The following is a 6,142-nucleotide window of genomic DNA, read 5'->3' as shown; positions in this document are numbered from 1 at the left end:
ATTAGAAGGCGCGGGACTCGAATGCATGCGGCATTTATTCTCCTCCATGCAGCGCATGGGCAAAATAGTCTAGAACTTTACTCCAACAGCTGTCCTTGGTATCCAGGATTCCTCTTATACCCAAACAAAAGAAAAACGGAGGGAGTATTAGACAATCTGCAACCCGATCGCGTGTATGCCTAATGTAACATTTTGCCGTGGCGTGGTTTGGGACAAAAGGAGGTGCCTGCGGTGTCCATTTGCCGTGGTGCAGGCAGTGGCTGTGTTTTGATTTTCGGCCAAAAAAATCAATTTTCGGCCGAATTTCGTCCATCTCGCTTGGGCCAGGTAAATGGCTGTACCGGCCAAAATTTTCGGTCCAATTTGAACTCTTTTTGGCCCAATCCAACTTATGGAGCCTCCCACGCTTTGCCCAACAGAAAAGGATCGAGCCAAATGCCCTAACCCTAAACAAATCATGACCCCGTGGTCGACCTATGTGTGCGGCGGCGGCGCTACACCCAGACGCGGCTCCGCCGCTCGTCGCCGCCTGCCTGCCCGCTCGAGCCTGTCGCTCCTGCCTCGTTCGCGCCATCCCGACGGCCCAGCCCCTGCTGCCGACCTCTGCCGGATGCGGGCTGCACGCTGCTCGCTGTGCGCTGCGGCTGAATCCATCGGCAACTCCTCCTCAACTCTGAAACACCTCTCCCTGTCCACGTTTTAATCTTTTGCTTTTGGAGCTGATGATGATGTCGGACTGAAGCGCAGTTTTTAATCCCCAAAGCTTTTGGTCTGCCATACTCCTCAGTGTTGTTTGACAGCCAGACTTTTGCTCTGCTTGTTTTCAAAAATTACGGACGAATTTCGGCCAATTTTGTCTTAAAATTCGTTTAAAATTCAAATTTTGGTTTGGTAATTTCGTCCGAGATTTTACCGAGATTTTTAAAATGACCGAATTTCGGCCATTTCATTCAGGAGCCAAAAAAATTGCAAACCGAAAGCCAAAACACAGGGCAGTGGGGTGGTCTCGGATGCCGGGGCGGTGGTGGGAGCCGTGGGGCTCGTGGGCGGAACTCATGGCTCTAGTGTTTGTCGCCACGGCTGTGTGGGCGGCATGGTGGCCAGTGCTTGGCAATCCGTGACGGCGGTGCGACGAATGTTCTCGCGACTGGTCCCACCAAATATTGAAGGAGTATTCTTGCCAAGGAACTTTCCTTGCCTTGATTTGGCCAGGCCGACGACGGTGGCAGCCGTGGGCGTCGTACCCTTCTTGAAGGTATCGTCGTGGCTACTCGATCCCCTTCCTCCGGATGGCTCTTCTTGGTATCGTCGTCTTTCAAGCGATGGAGGACCTCGACGTCTTTCAAGCGCAACTTTGTCCGTTGCTTGGAGTGATTTGGGGTGGTGTGTTGTTCTTCTACATCGTTATATCTTGCCCTGGGTGTGTTTGTTCTGGCATCGAGTTATATGAGATGTGTTGTATGGCTGTTATTTTATATATAAATTCGGGTGCGAGGCTCTGTTAGAATAAATCCGAGGCATACCGTTGATCATCCGAGGACCAAGCAATCATCACACGAGCACGACACCGAGATTTGTTAACGAGGTTCACCGATATGCCTACATCCCCGGGGCCTGACTACGGGCGCTCCTCCCCGTGACACCGTCACAATACCGCACACCGGCCACCCGGGCGCCGGCACAAGCCGCCGACTCCCCCTTGCGCGCATGTGCTATTATGCTGGCATAGGTTACATCGTGTGTCTACCCTCGCTATATATGAGAGGCCTAGGATACAAGTGTCCTACTAGGACACGACTCCACATCCTATGTAAACATGATACAACTACAAGTCCAACTGTAACCTACCTTGTACACTATATTCGACACAACTCCAACAAACTCCACCTTGGCGAATATACTCCACCACCCTGGATTTGTCCATGCGTCAAACTTCCATGTACATTGGACTTGAGCTTATTCCACGAGTGCCGCTGCTACTCCAAAGACTCCATGCGACTCCATCTGCAACTTGTAGTCCCTTCTTTTCTTGACCACAGTCAACACTCGAGCAAAATTAAGTCCCTTGTTACTCAATTTGTGCTCCCAACTTTCAGAGTATCCATCCAATGCCATCACACACTGATCACTGACCTGCGTGAAAGTGAACAACTCACATATTGGGTGTCACACATAAGAGTTACCTGAACTCAATATCACCGCTCCTTTCTTGACCGCCTGTCTGAAACTTGAAAGAATTTCACCATTGCTTGTAGTCATCCCGGGTCAAATTCGCAGTTGTCTCACCACATGTATGACCACTAGAGCCCTGGCCCGTCTCCATGTCCCGTGCATACCGCACGCCTCGCTGCTATTACTGCGTCGAGCCTCCGCTGTCCTGGTCGAGTCTCAAGGGTCGCGAAACCACACCACTCAACCCCCACTGCAGAGTACCACCGATCATCACCGACCAATGACGAGTTTCACGCTTTCATCAGACCACTGGGCTCCAGTCCAAACTACGTGTCCCTCGCTTTTTTTCCGCTGAATAGGCTTCGACTCCGTCGACTTACGCCGTAGCCCCTCAATCAGCACCAAGTGAAGTCCTCCAGACTTCAGCTCCACCTTCAACATGACTCCATGGTGGTTGTACGTGCCACCCCGCGCCCCGTCGACTCCAAGCTCCCATGTGCACCGTCTTGAATAAACCACGTGCCATAGTCTTGTCGAAGTCACACAAGCCCTCGGCCTGCACCACGTGTTTCCACGCCCAGAAGTCGGTCACTATCAGCACCACACTCCTATGTCGTCGTCGCCGATCCCGCACCGTCTTCTGTACCAACCGACTTGTGTCGATCCTGTCAGACCATCTAGTCCAACCCAGCCGAACTTGTCCGACTGCAATGACACGCTCAAGGCTCCCAAATCATCTTTCACAAATTTCCATCCATCACATAATATTTCCATCTTAACAGGCTTGGCTTCTTGCAACGCCTTCAAGCATCTCTGTTGTGCCAACAAATCTTTCATCCGTGTCTGTCATAACCCAAGGTTTTCAGTTCCGCAAACTTCTCCACCTCAAACCTGGTACCCGATGGCGCCATAGTTCTTTGTACGACTAACCCGTGAAAAATATCCGAGCTATCAACGTGATGCCCAAGTACACGAACAGTCTCCGTGTACTAATAGCAATTCCAACCAAAAAACACTCTTGGCCTTCACGTGGTGTGGCTCCCTTGGCTCAACTCCAATGCTAAACTAATTGCTTTAGCCCAGCCCTTGCCTTCCCGATGGATGCATCGAACCAATGATGAATTTTCTCAGCTCGAATTAGATATGCAGCCTTGCCTCGTCCATGAGGACTCAGTCCTCCTTTTCTTTTCAAAACAAATCCCTGCGTCGATCGGACCTGCAGCGGAGCCCTGCCGTGTAGCATGCCTAGCCCCGCCACATGCACAACGCACCAGCTAGCCCCGCTGGGCCACCCCGCACGTGCGACGCCGCCTCTGCTTCAGCCGCCTGGCTTCTGCGCTGCGTCCGAGCGTCGCCTTGTGCCACACGCACCTCCGCACCGCAACGCCTTGCGATGCGATCGAGCCGCACACGCTAGCTGCGTCACGATCCGATCTCCACAACCCGTCAAGATTGCGAACGTCCGACGTATTCCCAGTCGATCTCAACCACGCGCACCAATTGCACTACGGCAACTTCCTGTGCAGACGATACCACCAACACATCAAACCTTCCTCTAGATCAACTCTCACAGCCTCTTCGAATCGAACCTTGCTCATGATACCACTTGTTAGAATAAATCCGAGGTATACCGTTGATCATTCGAGGACCAAGCAATCATCACACGAGCACGACACCGAGATTTGTTAACGAGGTTCACCGATATGGCTACATCCCCGGGACCTGACTACGGGCGCTCCTCCCCGTGACACCGTCACAATACCGCACACCGGCCACCCGGGCGCCGGCACAAGCCGCCGGCTCCCCCTTGCGCGCATGTGCTATTATGCTGGCATAGGTTACATCGTGTGTCTACCCTCGCTATATATGAGAGGCCTAGGATACAAGTGTCCTACTAGGACACGACTCCACATCCTATGTAAACACGATACAACTACAAGTCCAACTATAACCTACCTTGTACACTATATTCGACACAACTCCAACAGGCTCTATGTTACACCCTTCCGGCGTTGGGTGCCAACTAGTTGGCATATATACCCTCATTGCCTTCCACTTTTCACATGGCTCACCGACGGCCCTCTTCCACTTTACAGGTTCCCTTCAATTTTTCAATTTAATTTTTTTCAGTGAGGATATATATATATATATATATCAAGAATTAGTTAACCCTTGGTTTTTGCTTTAGGTAGAGAATGTTGGGGGGATCACACCATAATGTCACAAAATCAATTGTCGCATCTGTAAATAATTGCCACTACCATGGACACTTCATAGTTCATACTCCCGCATGCACCAACAATTCAGAGTTCGGAGTTGGCATTACCACACACGCATCCTGCGTGCAAAGCAGTTCAGAAAATCAGAGTTTAAACCTTGGTGTGAGTAGATCAATCCGGCTCCATCCTAGAGAACGCAGGGCCCTGAGGTAGAAGAACCACATGCCGCCGGCAGCCACAGTCTGCCCCTTTACACCGTCTTTTACGCTACCCACCTCCGTATGCCTGCTGTCGTCTGCTAGTCCATCGTCGCACTAGCGCACGCCATCAGAGAGGAAGGGAGAGCCAGCGCCGGAGAGGAAGAGCTGGGTGGGTGGCCTACGGCGTTGCACATCGAGAGGAGAAAGAGACGAGGGGGTTCATGCGCTGAGTTTGTGGGTGAGTGTGAGTCAGGGAGGGCGAGAGCGAGGCCTTGTGCATGGTCTGGCCGATTTAAAGGTATGACCAGGTTTGGCATATGGAGCGAATATGCCATTCCGGGAACGAATGGGTTCCGACTCCTCGTATGGACCAAACACGAGAATGTGCCTTAGGGACGGAATGGACCAGCTACATTCCGCCTAATGACACAAACCAAACACACCCGTAAATGACAAAAAAAACAAGCTACTATTTTAGCTGTATTCAGTATTATATGAATGTCATATCATACTCCATAACAAAGCTGCAGTACAATCTATCGGTCAGGAACAGTTCTGTCAAATCCTGAGACATGACTGACAGTCCTGCTAGAATTTCAAAAAGCAAAACTTAATGATCAGTTATATTTATGAACTTCACTATCGGAAGCAACTCAATTTTATCCATAATACAAACCTGGAAGGTATATTTCGGTAAATAACTTTTACAATAAAGGGTTTCCCCCGCTTTATAGATAAAGCAACATCCGATACAACCAGCTCGTTGGGGCCGCAGCACAAACAAGTCCAAAGAAAAGAGAGAGAAAAAGAAAGAGAAATAAATGACAACAACGACAGATCAACGAAACGAAGATGGCCGGCAACCGCTGCATCCACCAAAGAAGAACCTCCACGCACCCATCACTCCGAAGCGCCGCGTACCAAGCAATACCTTCAAGAAGGAGGCGACGACGACGCCGCTGTTGCCCGGACTAGTCCTAGGGTTTCCCCCGGTACGCGAGGGGGGAGTGGGGGAGGGAGTACCCGACGCCCTTCAGGAAGGTTCGGCGGCACCCGCAGGCGTCGCCGCGTCAGGGCCGGACGAGTCGCTAGAGATTTCTCTCGACCCAAACCCCCACCATCACCCCAGACGATCCAAAGTGCACCGCCCAAAATGCCGCCCGCCAACATGTGCCACCACGGTCACCGAACCAACTCCGCCGTCTCCCTGAGGCCACCAACACGAGACCCGGAGGATGGAAGAAGAGATAGTGGGCACAGGGGCATCCGCAACACAGCCGACGTGAGGGAACATCCACCACTGCCGCGGAGCCGACCTGACGCACGAACAAGGGGCCTGCCAGGCGCCGTGCCCCGGCCGGACCCAAAGGGTCCGGACAGCCCCTGTCGTCGCGCTGCCGCTCGCTGGCCGACGAAGCCGCCACCGCCCGCAGACCACCACCTCCTCGCCACCAACACCAGGGAGGAGCGTCACTGCGCACCGAGCCGTCGGCCTCTCGAGCCCAGAAGGAGCCCGAAAGGGCCCAAATCTTGGGCGCGCGGGCGCCGCCG

Source organism: Triticum aestivum, chromosome 4B (genome assembly GCF_018294505.1).
Source record: "Triticum aestivum cultivar Chinese Spring chromosome 4B, IWGSC CS RefSeq v2.1, whole genome shotgun sequence".
NCBI lineage: Eukaryota > Viridiplantae > Streptophyta > Magnoliopsida > Poales > Poaceae > Triticum > Triticum aestivum.
Note: the sequence above shows the minus strand (reverse complement) of the source record.